Genomic DNA, 15,895 nt, shown 5'->3' on the forward strand with positions numbered 1-15,895 from the left:
TGTTGTGAGTGTCTGAAAGGGAGGAGTGTGGCCTGAATGCACTGTGTGCCTGATTGGCTGACTGACTGCATGAATGCCCTTCTGTGTGATTGGCTGCTGTGTGTGTGCCAGCAGTGTGGATGAGAGACAGAATAGTATATCTGGGGACCTCTCACCACTGGAAATTGTTCAGAAGCATTCAGAAGCTGAGTCTCCACTCAAGAGTAACTGGATTTGCTGATCCTCGACGTCCAGCTGGAAGAAGAAGACTTGCTGTGGCATTTGCTTCGACGGAACTGAAGGTTGTCGAAATCGTCGAGGACTGACCCGAGAGAGGACCTGGTAAGGCGCCCTCTTCCCGTGCTCCGAGGGACCATCGAGCACCGCTGAATCTTCGCCGAAGCGCCCTGGAAGTCAGACCCTCGAAAGGCTGCCGACCCGAGACGGGACCGCCGAGGAGATCGAAGTGAAGCACCCGGACCTCGACGCTGTCGAAGTCCATTGCCGTCGACCAGGGTTCGCAGGTCTGTGTAACCGCTGGAGGCCCGTCGAAGTTGTGTTGCCCAGCCGTGGGAACCACTTGACGCCGTGCCGCCGACGACCGGAGCCGTCCGCTCCTTGCCTAAGAACATTTGACTCGAAGGACTCCCTCGCCCGCACCGTCGACCGCTTTTGCCCTGCCGGAGAAAGTCGAGGACGACCAACGCGCCGAGGAGAATCCGCCGGTGGGTTTCCCGCCACCTCACGATCCCAAAGACTCGAGCGACTCGACGCCCTTGCTGGGCTCCCGTCTCTACAATCTTTGCGGTCCAGAACTATTGTCATCGAGGTGCCCCGCACACCTCCGCCTTGCAGGACGCCGACGCCCCGACGCCGACGAGCACCGCTCGGACGAAGCTGCCGCCTCTTCGACATCGTTCTACCTCGTTTGTCGACGGACGTTCGACGCCCCGTGCCTCCCGCTTGAAAGGGAAGGCATTCAAGAAGGGCCGTCGATTCCCCGTCGCCGAACCCCGAGGTCTTCGACGTTTCTCTACGCCTCTCGACGATCCGTGACTCCTGCTTAAAAGGGGGTCATTCAAGAAGGATCTGTCGACGCCTCTTCGAAGAACTCGACTCCACCAGGTACATTGGGGGGGTAAAAACATTGTAGGAGAGAATAAGACTGTTGAACAATATATGGACTGGGCTTGTGTCATATCCCTTTATTTTACAGGTTGCCCAGGTGGGGGGATCTCCACACAGAACTGTGTCCAGTAGCTAGGGCCAGTATTCTGCCTATTGTTTCAACCATCTTTTATCTCTCCTCTCTCTATTGCTGGTTTCCTTCTTATTGATCTGTGTGCCATTTTTACAGTATTGTGAATGCACTTTAATGAGGTCTAATATTAGTGGTACCACTTTAGAATTGTAGATATTTATCATTATTGGTTTTCCTGAGCACAAAGTGCATTGTTGTGATAAGTGTACATAACCCTTGAATATTAATTATATAAAGACTGTGTTTTCAGTAATACAGTGTGTGGACATTCCTTTGAGGGGGGCTTGGGGATACACTGTACTTAAGAACCAGCCTGCATCACCTCCTGAGAAGCTAGGCCTTGATTGCTCGTCCATCGCTACCGTAATCGAGAATCTTGGCTGGGGTCTTCTGTGCCTCTCCTCTACCATATAGAGAGCGGAAGTACAGACCCCCCCACCGGTCTTGACAAGGTGTCATTTGTCACTAGCATGAGATCACTGCTCAGCACAATAGAACCTGTATTTTGGGCTGAATTGGGTATTTTTTGCTCTCAAAGGGCTGGCCCCGAGGAAGATTTTGCCCAGATCACGACAGTGCCCCACCACCGGATCGCTCGTCGGAAGGTCTCGTTGAGCGGGATCCTGTCCTCACAGCTGCCCGTTGCTTGGATCCAGCGGGCGTCGAGGAACCTTTGCAGAGGGCGCCTCCGAAGCCTGCACAGGCGCATGAGATATATGCAGGAGGACATCATCCCGAGGAGGGACTTGATTGATCTCACCCTGGCCACGTCCGTGGCCAGCAGACGCTGCACCTTGCCCAGGATGGCCTTCGTCCTTTCCCCCAACGGCGAGGCCAGACACGCCACTGTGTCGAGCTTGGCTCCCAGAAACAGTGCGACTTGCGATGGGACCAGGTGGGATTTGGGAAAGTTGATGGAGAATCCCAGGTCCGTGAGCAGCTGGACGGTCTTCGCTGTGTGATCTACGGCGAGCTCCCTTGTCCTTGCTCGGATGAGCCAGTCGTCCAGGTTGGGGTAGACGTGGATCCCCTGTAGGCGCAGCCACGCCGCCACCGGTGCGAGGCACTTGGTGAACACCCTGGGTGCCGACTTCAATCCGAACGGGAGGGCCTTGAACTGGTAGTGCCGTCCTTGGACCACGAACCTGAGGAACTTTCGGTGTCCTTTTAGAATGGGGATGTGGAAATACGCATCCTCCAAATCCAACGACGACAGGAAATCGCCCTCCTCCAGCTGTCCCAGCACGTGCTGGAGGGTGACCATCCGGAACTTCTGTGCCTTGATGTACTTGTTCAGTCGTCGCAGGTCCAGGATGGGGCGCCATCCTCCGGTCTTCTTTTTCACGAGGAAGTACCGAGTATACTCCGGAGCCCCAGAGCCTCGGAGCCTCTTTGGGACGAGCTCGATGGCACCTTTTTTTGAGCATCGCCCTTACCTCCAAAAGCAGTTGAGGGACGTGATTTTCTTTCCTGGCCACGGGTGGAATGCGGGGGCACTTTTTTAGAAATTTGAGGGCGTGCCCCTGGGCCAGGGCGTCCAGCACCCAACGGTCAGTGGAGATGGACTCCCACACTCTGACGAACTTTGCCAGCCGGCCTCCCACCGGGGTGCTTCGGTGGGGGCCCAACACCGCTGTCGGATCAATCTTGCTTGGAGGACGCCTTGCCACCTTGGCCTCCCTGGCGACGATGGCGGGGTCCACCCAACTTGCCTTGTCCTCTATAGGCTTCCTGAGACAAGGAGCGGGCCGCTTGGCGGTACGTAGAGGAGCCACCGCCGAATCCCTTGGAGGCACCCTGCTTGCCTCCGGTGCTCCGAAAGGACGGCCTTCGTTGCTGGAGAACGCCTAGGGCCTTAGCTGTCTCCGTGTCCGCCTTGATGGCTTGGAGGGACTCATCCACTGTTTTCCCAAACAGATTGTGTTAGGCAGAAACCTGTGCAGTTCCCTTAGGGACCACTGCAAAATATTTAGGACTACAGGTGGTTGGCAGTAAACCCAATTGGTAGCAGTCTGTACCACCCAGATTTACCTGGTAGCTGTGGCTGAGCAGTCAGACTTCTCCCAAGATGAGTTAGGCAGTATATAGAGTATACACAATAGGTACAGAGATATAGTAGCACAAGCAAACACTGACCAGAGCTTTGGTGTAAAATGATATAATTATTTAAAGACACACTTGTAAATTACACTAGCACAAAAAGAGGTAAGTAAATTCAACACACAGTCACCATTATATATACAACCCTGATTACTTATTAGACAAGTCTTAATAAGAAACACCACTTATTTTCAGACAGAGGCGAGCGCTTAACATAAGATGGCACTCTAATAAGTTTTAGAAAAAGGGAGGGAAAAGGCAAAGTCATGGAAGCACACAATTTCAATACCTTTCAAAGAACCACAGTGAGGCAGGTTAGGCAAAGTCTACTGGAGAGCAAGGAAGTTCAAATGCCAGCCCCACTCTTCGAGAGAGCAAGCGAAATGTGTCCAGGATCACACAGTGGGGTTATGCCCAAAGAGTCTTTGTAGATAGTTCATAAAAGATTGAGATCAAGTCAGGAAAAGTTAGTTAACAGGCCCCAGGCTAACCCAGGTTAGAAAGTCGAGGATTTACTGTCACCCCGAACGATCTGTCGCAAGTGAAGCCAGGTGGGACACAGTACCTGAAATGGGTAGAACGCTCTAGCGGGTGCAGTTGTTCCTGGCAGCGGGTGCAAGTCGGTGTTTCGTCCAGAGGAAGAGGAGGTCTCGACGTGGAGCAAAGATGAAGGTCGTTGCACTGCCAGGGAAGAAACCAGCCGTGGAGTTCTACGGTTACAAGGTACTACCCTTTTCTTCGCGGTAGTGGTAAACCGTGGTATTCCGGTTTCCGGGGTGCTTGGCACAGGCAAGGCGGCCACGAGATGGTCCAGGAAGGCGAAAAGACGGGCAAACTTGTTATCCCCACCAGTCAAAGGAAGAAGACTCTCCGGACTGGAGATCTCCTCTGTCGTCAGGAAAAGTGGTGAGACGGTTCAGCAGGGCTCCACCGGTGGGGTCGTCGTTGCAGGTCGGCTCGGCTTCTCCCTCCTCGGATTCTTTAGGTCCTGTGGCGACTTCTGAATTTCCAGTCCCCAAAGCCCTGCTTTTATGCAGAAAACCCCCATTCATTCAGCCTACCTGTCACTCAAACATGCTAAGTGGTGAGCCGGGCCAATCACACAAGAGTGCGACTTGAGTTGATGAGGCAACTCAGTCCAGGGTGCCTAAACCTCCTCCCACACCCCGTGGGGTACCCAGACAGAGTGGCACCACTTTTGGAGGTTTCTGTGGAGAAGCCCGCCAAAAAGTGGAACAAAGGGCTTGACTTGGGTTGGAATCACAGAAGCGAACACAAACGCCATTTTGGAACCAAGTTTCGGCAAAAAATACCAACCGGTGAATTTATATTAAATTAATAAACCGGCGGTATGTTCGAGGCTATTTTAAAAAGTGGTAGCCTCGAACAATGGGAAAATCCCATAGGGATATATTCGCGGTCGAATATAAAAAGTAGTATCCACTGCCACCAGCCAAAACTCGATCAGGGGGGACTGGACAGTGCCCCCTCGAACAACAGACCCCGGGGCAATCGAATTGCCCCAACCAGTACGTCCACAATATGATGGTTTGTACTGGTTCTGTTCACAATTTAAGACTAGTAAAGCCAATGGTGACTTTACATGCCCTGGGAGACAGTAGTCAGTCCCAGGGTATGGAGTCTATGTTTGGGGGTCGCTACGACAGCCCTGGGTTACTGCACGGAGGGTGCTGTGTAACCCACATATCAAAAACACATGAAACCCTATGGGGTAAAGGACCCCGTAGCCCATAGAACACATACAAAATCAAAGGAACACCTCCAATCATGTCTAAGAGTGGGAGGAAAAGAGTCTCACTCTTAGCAGGAGAAAAAAATAAACCCCAGAAATCTAGCAAAGCTGCTGGGGGGACACACTAGGTTTGGGAAATTAGCCTTAACAGAGAATTCTCCCTAATAGATTGTTCCCATCGAACGCCATGTCCAAAACCTTGGCTTGTACGTCCTGGTGGAAATCCGTCGCCTTGAGCCACCCTTGTTGTCTAAGGCAAACGCTGTTGCCTAGCTGGCGGAAACCGGTGTCGGCAATGTCCGTTGCCACCATAATGGTGTGATCCGACGCCACTTCGCCTTCTTGCAAGATCTCCAGGGCCTCGGCCCTCTTGTCATCCGGTACGAAGTCCAACAGGGGAGCGATCTTGTACCATAACTCCCTGTCATAGCGGGCCACGATCGCAAGGGCGTTGGCCGCCTTAATCGTTGTTGCCGCCAACGAGATAACTCATCGTCCCATTGCGTCCAGCTTCTTTCCTTCGCCGTCCGGCGGGGAAGTTGACGTTGAGGCCGATTCCCCCCCCCCCCCGCTTTCTTCTTGGCCGCCGCTGAGATGACCCGAGTCAGGGGTCGGTTGTGCCCTAAGGCACAAAGGGGCTGCGTCGTGGACCCGGTACTTCTTCTCGTACCGATCCCTCTTGGCAGGCGTCGTAGACGGGTTCTTGAGAAGGGTCAGACCCTCGTCCCAGATGTCATCCAGCAGAGGCACGGCAAAGACTGTCTTCCTCTTGGCCTCGCGCCGTTGGTAAAGGAAACCTTCCTTCTTCTCTTCGGGGCAGAGCTGAAACAGCTTGGATGCCCTGGCGATCATTGCATGGAAAGGTCCGATCTCGTCGGGCGGGGAGGCCCGGCTGGGGGCGATGGGAGCTCTGTCCCGTCGTCGGTACCTGTCGTGGCCGTGTCCATTCCGTGTCATCCCCAGGGACAGGGGACATAGGTAAAGGCTGAGCAGGCCGCGAGGGCTGAAAAGGCAGGGCTGGATGAATCAGTCTTCTCTTGTTCGGGTGGCTTCCCGCCGGGCCTGGTTCTGGCTCCTCCACTGAGCCTGGTTCCGGAACCTCTGTCGGTGGTAAGGGTAGTCTCGTCCTCATCTCCGAACATAAGGACTGTATCGCCAACAAAATGGCTGCCAAATTATCCTGCGGCTCCGGAAGCGACGGGTGACTAGGACCCTCGCCGGTGCCGCCGTCACTCTCGTTGTCAACTTCGTCGGGATCGCTCCCGTGGGGACGGGCCTCGTCGACACCCTCGTTGAGGCCCTCTAAGACTTCTAGCAGCTCCTCCTCGGATGCTGTGTCCGTGTCCACAATGGCCACCGCCCCCCCCCCCTCTTTTTCCACCGGGGTCTTCACTGGGGTCTTTTCGATGGGTCTGAAAGAGGCTTCCCTCCGCGGAGGCAGGGAGACTCTGGGCCCCAAGGTCGCCTCCACTGGTGTAGCCTCCACAGGCTGCGCCAGGGCTGTCGTGACTTCCTCAATAGAGGCCTTGGCCGGGTGAATCAAGGCCTTTACCACCTTGTGTGGGCCTGTGGCCTTTACCTTGAGGGGAGGGTCACCGCCTCGCTCCCCCTCGGCCGGATCCTTCGAGCTCGACAGGGGCCTCTCCAGAAGCTTTGCCGAGTTCTCGGCCTTCCTCTTCCCTGAGCCAGAGCGTTGGCTCGTGGTTGATGGCGCTGGAGAGGGTGCGCCCTGCCTGGCAGCCGAGGAGCCTGACCGTTCGGCGCTCCCGGTGCCCGCGGACTCGCAGTGCTTTGCCTTCTGTTCGGCCCCTATCGCCAGGCACCCTCAGAGGACTTAGAAGACCGCTCGGACTACTTCTTCTCACCTGACGGGCTCTTTCCTTCCAGCCAGTTGGAGAGACGAAGGTGTCGGTCCCTGATGGTCCGTTCCGACATGTTCCCGCAAAACGCACAGTTCTTCTCCACGTGCGTTTTGTCCTCATGAAGGCAGTAGAGCCATTTCGAGTGCTCGTCCTCCTTGGAACACATTCTGCAGCTGGCACCCAGGGCAAACCCTGAACAACTTTCCGGGCGTCGAGCTTCCTTTCTCCTGGGCCATGTTCGGGTAGGCCACAGAAACTTCTGGAATCCTCCAAGAAGCGTAACTCGACGAAATCTTCACCCTTGAGGGGCATAGAAAAATCCGACACGGATCCCGTTAATCGGATGTAGAGATGGTGGAGCTTGAGGCTCTATTTGACCGGAAAATGAGAAATTCTCTTTGAAAAAGCGTGAAAAACGCAGCAAAAGCTCAAGCGATAAACACGAGGACACCCAACACTTGAGCGTGCGGTAAAAATCTGAAGATGGCTGCCAGAGGTGGGGCTTAGAGAGAGGGCAGTCATTGGCTGGGGGCAGTTTGACCCAGAGACCAGTGATTGGTTACTACTGAGAAAGACAGATCATAAACTAAACTGATACTGATTTTTTCTTTACCGAGGATTCCCGGCCTGACGACGGGGAATATTCATGAGCATGTGAATCCATGCCAGACCCCATGCTGGAGAAGTGAAGGTTTAAAACAGATTTACTTAACCCCATTTCCCGTCAATATTATATCTTGTTTGAAGTTTTCAGGATACATCTTCCAGAATATCATGCTGGAAGCTAGCATAGACTCGATCATGAAATGTTCGAAAGACACAAGTTCTCCTTTACATCCAACCAAATCCATGGTGAAGCAAAAAAAAAAAAACACCTGCTCTTAAAGAAGACTGCAGGAAACTTCTCCCACTTTTATAGAAGTCAGCACAGGCCAGAGTATGAACCCATACAACTACATACAGACAAATAGCTTAGTAAAATGCTTAAGTCAATTGTCGGAACCACTGTTGATATGAAAAAGATTTCCCTAGCTGAAGAAAACTGCTATTGCTTAACAAGGTCAAGCACCTGGTCCGGAGAGCCTTTCTGTAGAATTTATATAATTGAATTGCTCTGCTCTTCAATAAAAGCATTGTTCTGGGTCAAGCCATTTACTGCTATGGATCATCATCAGATCATACTTTACAACCAGCTACTAAGGTGGATATCGCATATTTATTTCAGTCAATCCAAAAGAAGATGGTATCCACCCTTCAGGAGCTAACGTTCAGCAGGCGGAACATCAGTTCAGTGACCTGGAGACTTCTTTTGCGATCAAGCCAATTCTCATGACCAGCTTGAGCAGAGAGTAGCAACGTTGGAGATGCATAGGGCGGTCACAGACTAGCGTCTGGCAGATAGCAAGAACAGTTCGAGAATAAATAATGTCCGTATTCGAGGAATCCCTTGTGAAGTTTTGGAACAGGATTTGGAGTTGTATGTGGGTGATCTCCTTCGCAGCATCCTGGGCGAAGATAAGCAAGCAGATCTTACATTAGATCGTACACATAGAGTTTATTCGGCTTTCCAGCTATGTCAGAATCTTTTCCCAGATGTACTGTCCAGAGTCCATTTTTTCTGGACTAAGGAACTTATCTTTAAAAAAAACAGGGCACAACACAACATTTTATTCAGAGGGGTTAATATGCACATTTTCAAGGACCTGGTGCAAGGGACAATCCAGAGACGTCAACAACTGAAGCTGCTTACCCAGTGGCTGATGAAGAAGGCAATCCCATAAAGGTAGGGGTGCCCTTTCTGCATTATACAGCTCCAAAAGGTGTCCAGCACCAATATGTATCTCTTACTGTGGCGCTGAAAGTGCTAGAGATCCCCCGTGCAGATCTCCAACTACCTGAAAGTTTCGAGCAGTATGCTCCTCAAAAGGACTGGTCCAGGATGTGCTTGAGGAAGAGTAGATGCAAGGATCGTGAAGGCCATCTATGGACAGATGAGGAGTGGTGGCTCTGAGGAACCTACATGACCGCTCAGAGTGGTCCGAACATTTATTTCCACTGGTCTGAGATGTACTGTTTGAGAGCTGCTTTCACCAGTGTTGCTGTTATGTAGAAGTTGATTCTATGGCATCAGCGTTGTTGCTTGAATTCTTTGAGTTCATGAAGATGTGGGCAGGCAAGAAGAGTACCCGCCCTCGTTGGGTTCATTGGTGACCCGATGATTCTCCCATACAGGATGGATTACTTTTTTTTTTTCCACTCAAGTTTTATATAGCTAGCACTGGGGTTCTATCTTTACGGTCGGCTTCTGACTGGCTGGTTCTATTCCCTCAACTGAGAATAAAGAGTGTTGGGATTGTCTCTCATTGCCTGGTGATTATCTGGCCATCAATTTGCTTGGGGTCATGGCTAGGGGGCTAATGAATTGAGAGATACCAGTCTTAATGGGAGACCTTAACGTGAGCTTGTTGAATATGCAAGGGCTTAATTCCCCTAGAAAGCGGAAGAGGGTATTGGCTAAGCTGTTAGAGTTGAAAGCCAATGTTCTTCTATTATAGGAAACACACCTACTGTGGGCTGAGTGGCCCAGGCTTCACTCTAAATGGTTTCCTCGACAATACTTTGCATCGCCCATGACTAAACGTACAGGGAGTTGCTCATTCCTAAGACTTTACCATGGTAAAGATGACCAAAGATCCTCAGGGGCGGTATTTGGGTCTTCATGTTCGTCTTCAGGTGGGTGAACTTATATTGGGGGGGGACTTTAACGTGGTGTTAGATGAAGGGATTCACAGTTCTGCCCTGACTGGAGGGTCCGATGTCACCAGGTCCGAATCCCTTAGACAAGCAATGGTGGATTTACAATTGGTAGACATTTGGAGACTACAACATCCTCTTGAAAGGGATTATACCCACTTCTCCATATGTGCACCACAGTCACTCCCGGCTCGATTTTTTCTTTTTAGTCTCCTGTTGCTTGGTTTCAAAAGTGGCTGATACGGAATTACCCAAATTGATTTTTTACAAACAATTGTATGGTAAATCTGGTCGAATTCGGCCAGTACCATTCGATTGTAAACAATCAGTTTGGGTAATCACTCTCACACACGGGGAGCGAGGTTTGGGGGGTGTCCCCCACTCCCCATGTTTGGTAGTGATGGTTTTTGGGGATAGCGGGGGTATCCCCTGCTTCCGGAGGTTTGGAGGTGGGGGACGGGAAAAAAAAAAAAACAGGGACAGATCCGACACTGCAGGGTTAGAAGATGAGCGGACGGCGAGTAGGTAAGTAGGGGGTTGGTGGGGGGAGTGTATGGGGTGGAATGTTTTTATTTTATTTTGGGCAGATTTGGCCACTGCAAAATTGGTTTCGCGGCCGAACTGGCCTCAGTCAATTCGGCCGCAAACAACTGTACCATGGCCAAACCGTATACATCCGCTGATACTACTATAGGGCTGGCAATGGTTTCAGATCATGCTCCAATTACGATCCAGGTTGATGCATTTGCTTTGGGGGGGGACAGGAAATTTGCTTTATCGAAAATCAATGACTCCTTGCTTGCCGATATGGCATATAGCACCACTATCTCAGAGCAAATAGGTTTATATTTCAGGAAAATCTCATAGGTGATGTACCAACTGCAACGGTATTGATTGGTCTTAAGCTCATGTTGTGGGGTGAGCTTATTAGCTTGGCCTCCGCAAGGAAGCTGCTGCTGACGTCCCTAAGAGAAGAAGCTGAGAAAAGAACACTGGAATTAGACCTGCGATATAAAGAGGGGGCTTCCAGAAAGGTCTATAGACCGATTCAAGCAGCCAGATCAGAACTAAAGGCACTCTGGGCATCAGATATCTCCCACAAATTACTTCAAACTAAGCAGTTTTATTTTAGCACCTCTAACAAAGCCTCATGATTTATTGCATATAAACTGAAGACCCAGGGAGCTAAAAATATAATTTGCAGGAAGGTAATGGCCAGCTGAAAGATGATGAAACTTCCAAGATGTGCATTTTGGAGGGGTATTACACATCTCTATTTAGTGCAGACAGCTGGGATATAGGGGCCCAAAGGGATTTTATTAGGGAGGCAAATTTAACTTCCATCTCTGGGGAAGAATGACTAAGTTTGGAAAGCATGATCTAACTTGACACGATAACTTGAGTCATCCGGCCCCTCCCTAATAATAAGGCTCGTAGACCCGATGGATATTCGGTTTTCTTTTACAAGACATTTGTTTATATCCTGGCCCCCCTGACTCCCCATCTGGTTACCCTATTCAATAGCTTGGCAGACATTGGGGAAATCTCACCTATTATGGGCAAAGCCTTGCTATTGCTTCTTGGCAAATTGGATAAAGATCCCACCCTCAGCACATCCTGTAGACCTATTACGGTCTTAAATTACGATTCCTGCATGTACTCAAAGGTCCTCACGGTCCGGTTGGCAGGTATTCTCCTGACTATTATTCAAATGGACTAAACAGGTTTCATCCCAGGGCGTCATGCATTTGATAATGTTCGTAGGGATTTAAATGTGATTGTGTATGCAAGGCGACATGACCAAAAATTGCCTGTAATATCTATAGATGCTGAAAAAAACATTTAATCGCATGGATTGAGCGAATCTCTTTGAAGTGTTGGGCAGTTTTGGGTTTGGTCCCACTTTTATTAAAAGAATACAAGCTAATTTTGTCCACCCAACCACTCACATAAAATAAAAGGGACCCGTCAGGGGTGCCCATTATCCTTTCTCCTCTTTGTGCTGTCAATGGAGCCCCTAGCAAGTAAAGTTCTGCTGGAGTATAATATATGTGGGATTGATATAGCTGGGTATCAGCATAAGGTGGCACTCTATGCTGATGACCTTTTTTTATGCATCGTAATCAGACGACCCTTCCCCACATAGCTACTCTTCTAGGATCATTCTAACGGGTCTTTGGCTTTAAGATTAATTATACTAAATCTATCATTCTTAATGTTTCTGAGAAACCTTAGGCAGTGCAGGAACTTCAAGGGGCGCTTGAATATCAATGGACGGAGATTTCCCTAAAACACTTAGTGTCCAGATTACACCCTCTCACTCTGAGCTGTATGCTAGAAATATCCCTGACCTCTTTTCTTCGGCCAAAACAGACTTGCTCCGGTGGACGCACTCTGATATCTCATGGTTTGGACATGTGGCAACCCTTAAGATGACTCTGTTCCCTTGATTGCTATATATTTTCCAGGCCCTTCCGATTTGGATCCCCAAACAGACACAAAGATTTACAGACTTCTATTTTTGGTTTTATCTGGGCTCAAAAAAGACAAGGGTTTCACGACGATCCTATGATGACAGCGAAAGACAAAGGAGGTCCAGGTGTACCAGATATTGAGAGTTATCTCTATGTAGCGCAGCTTGCTCCCCTGTTTGATAGTATGGCTGCAGCCCAGAACCCTAAACACTGGGTAAACATTGAGCAGTCAATGATTCAGATTCCCTTACATGACTGGTGCTGGATGTCTGCTGGGTATCACAAAAAGGAGCCTCGTCTCCTCCCGACGACCCTGGTTTCAACGACCAATGACTTGATGTAATATTAGGCCAAGGTGGCCCGTGAATATTTAGGGACTACATTCCCCTTCCACCTTTCCCGAATATGGAATACACCCAAAATTTACACCGGGCTACGAGCAGGGTAGGTTTACGAGATGGATCGAGGGAGGCTTAGTGCGGTTAGGTCAGATATACGCATTAAATGAACACAAGTTCTCATTCACTTTTCTCTGTCAAAATGTCACATGACAGTTTTTACTTGTGGTCCACAAGCAGCAAAACTCCCAAACAACCTCTGTGTGTTAAGTTACAGGCACTGCTCTCAAGCGAGGAAATAACTTATGGTTAAAATAGCACAAACAAATACCAGACGGTGGTGACCCTCCCCCTTGACCTCTGCCTAAGGATAGAATGAACGCATGTTGAGCCTCCCCCTGCATGTCTCACCAAACTTTCTGTTCACCCTGCCAAGTGATTTATCTCCCAAAGGACTTTGTGTTATTTTCGTGCTATGCTAGCGCAGCTGATATAATAGTATTTCAGCATGGACCATGGTAAGTAAAGTCAGAGAGCCCTAGTGAAAGCATGTGTTATCGCTGCTCTACACTCAAGTGTTTTGTTTGATGCAAATAAATCTATTTCTGTGACTGTTATTTTGTGAAGGTGTCTAATTCTTGGTTTATATTCCAGGTGGGAAAAACCCTATAGGAGGGACACAGCTTTACTCCAGTTTGCACCTTTTTACAATAAGAACAATGGTGATCTGTGGCAAAAAGCTCTGTCCCACACTCGTATAAGTTTTGCTACAATATGTAAAGGTGATTCCAAACACTTATTGTCCATTCAATTCAAAAAGGGTGGGCCCAAGAGGTTGCCAACACGTGTTTCGACCGATCTGGACCTTTTCGAGGCAGGGCCATTGGACCACACAACTACATTAAGAAATACAAATTAAACGTATGAACCAAGAGGAGAGGGTATAAAGACCATAGTACATTAAAGTGAAATTTGAAAAATTAATGGTTAAATAAGGAAATTACATAAATGGCATGACAGTTATACATATATAATGCAAGCAAAATCAGCACTGATACATTAAAAACATGTAAAGACAAAACAGGAGAGCTACAAGGGAGGGGCGACAAGAAATATGACACACATTAGAATACTGGCTATGGTCCAAATCAAAGATGAAAGGCAATAGATATTTGTTAGGTTAGTAGAGAGCAACAGAGATAGTGTGCACTCAAGAAATGTGTTATAATGCTATGAGCCTAACAGAGAGAGGATGAGTAATGCCTTGTGTCAAGATGGGCTTAAACCAAGTAGTATGAACATGCAACATTAGCGAAGTGTACGAGTAACTTCCTATGTGAAATCTTCAGAGCTATCCGGAGGTGTAAATGACCCGGGATAAAAGCCCAAAGTATAAACGTGAAGTGAATTTACAGTGAGAATTCCACTCGGAGGGGTGATCAACAATCAGTGCTGTGGTATCAAAAAACTGTCACATAGGTTCACCTGTCAGCCTGCTGGTATCAATTCAGGGTGCCTGTGGCCTTTTATAAAAGGCGCTGCATTCAAACGGTGCCTGAAATCAAAAAGTGCTAAGTGAGAAAAGAAACTGATTGAAAATAACCTGAAAATGTGGAGTGGATATATGCTGTAAATTAAAATAATACTAATAATGGTACCTGAGCTCCTGGGTATATACAAATAGAAAGTGCGTATTGAGTTGAAGTTCCACTGAACGAGGATCACGTAAAACTGTCCCTTCGTAATACTGCATGAATAACAAGAAACAAAGTATCACCCTAACTAAACAGTGAAAAGAAGGGATCATTTCCCTGGCTCCGGACAGATAATAAGAAAGGGTTAGATGAATAAAAAATGCCATTTACCTGTGACTGATGGCAGAAGAAATTCAATGGCTATGGTGCCCACACGTAGTTAACGTGCGACTCCATCCACGGGGTACACATTGAATGCAGCGTTCAAAACGTTATAAGGGACTTCCGTGTTACAACGCTAACGTGATGGCGTATTTAGTGGGAGAGAGCCTATTGGCTACTTGAGGTTAATGAAAAGCGACAGAACAAGCAGTCTATACATACGGACAGCGGGAAGAAGACGGATACCGGGAAGGCGTGTGGGAGCTGCGTGTGAGGAGATAAACGCTTTGGCAATCTGGAAGTGGGCGGACCCAGGCAGGGCGGAGCGGTGTCTGGGTGGAGGGTGCTGAGATTGAGGAAACAGAGCGGCCTCTCTAGGAGGGTGCAGGGGGAGAGTGTGCTCGAAGGAGGCGGTAAGAATGGGAAAGGGGGGTGGGAAGGCTGAAGAGAAGGGAGGGGTGGAGGAAGGGGAGAAAAGGGGGAGGACGCTGACTGTGAAGTCTACATCTGTGGAGGGGGGGAAGGCGGGAAGTGAGGGGCATCATCGCAGCAGGTCTCCACAAAGGGATGATGGAGGGGTGACGGATCGGGGGGTCTCGGGGTCGGGGACCCAGGAAAAGTGTAATTTGGAGGGGCTAGGGGCCTCAAGGAGCGGTGTGACTGGGGAGGAGCAGATGCAGTTTGACAGTGTGTGGAAGGTGGTGTTGAAGCCAGATAGCCGTGGGAAAATGTTTCAAGGGGAGAATCCGATGGTGATTGCTGGATGGATGAAAGAGGCTGCAAGTGGTGACTGGGGGGTCGGTTGTTGGTGGAGGGAACGGGTGCTGATAGTAAGGCTAAGATACTGGAGGTGGGTTGTCTGGGTAGGCGCGGTGCGAGTGTTTGATCAGAGTGGTGTGTCGTGTAAGAGGGTGCTGTATGGGGTAACGTTGACTGTGAATAGGTCTGAGGTGGAGGAGCAGCTGGCAGAGGTGGGGGTAGTGGAGGCAAGGAGGCTAGGGAGGAGAGATACACATGGGGATGTGGTGTCTACAACTGTGGCAGTGAGGTTTGCGAGAGCGAGTGTCCGGAGGTGGTGGAGTTGGGATATCAGAGGTTTCGTGTGAAAGCTTGTGTACCCTTGCCTTTGAGATGTTATAAGTGTCAGCAGTTTGGACATGTGGCGAGAGTATTCAGGAAGGAGAGGCACTGTGGGAGGTGTGGTGGAGATCATGATATTAAAGAATGTAAGGTGGAAACTCCAGAGAAGTCTGTGAATTGTGGGGGGGCACTCTACTGCATTTAGGGGGTGTGAGAGTCAAAGGGTGGCGAGATAGGTGGTGCAGGTGAGGGCAGCGGAAGGTTTATCTTATGCGGAGGCTGTGGCAAAGGTGAAACCGGTTCGAGTAGTGAGTGAGATGTGTAGGAGAGAGCCGGTGGTGGATGAGGCTGCGGGAAGGAAGGAAGTGGTGAGAGAGGTGAAAGGCGTAGAAATGGTGGTTGTCCCGAAAACTGAGTTTATGTGTTTTATAATAAATG

At 49.5% G+C, this 15,895-nt stretch overlaps 1 protein-coding gene across 2 annotated transcripts in view; it reads right to left on the bottom strand.

Annotated features, from left to right (window-relative positions):
- The window catches only part of IAH1 (isoamyl acetate hydrolyzing esterase 1 (putative)), a 483,285-nt gene that overhangs the window by 329,161 nt on the left and 138,229 nt on the right, over window positions 1-15,895 (bottom strand). Inside the window, exon 1 of one of the 2 annotated variants that reach the window (XM_069605998.1) lies at window positions 14,387-14,471. The exons of the other annotated variant lie outside the window; for it this stretch is intronic. The gene's annotated coding sequence lies outside the window, so the exon portion shown is untranslated. Of the gene's footprint in view, window positions 1-14,386; window positions 14,472-15,895 lie in introns of those variants that run through there. 2 annotated transcript variants of the gene reach the window in all.

The sequence above is a fragment of the Ambystoma mexicanum genome, chromosome 4p (genome assembly GCF_040938575.1).
Source record: "Ambystoma mexicanum isolate Mex_15411 chromosome 4p, UKY_AmexF1_1, whole genome shotgun sequence".
NCBI classification, from domain to species: domain Eukaryota; kingdom Metazoa; phylum Chordata; class Amphibia; order Caudata; family Ambystomatidae; genus Ambystoma; species Ambystoma mexicanum.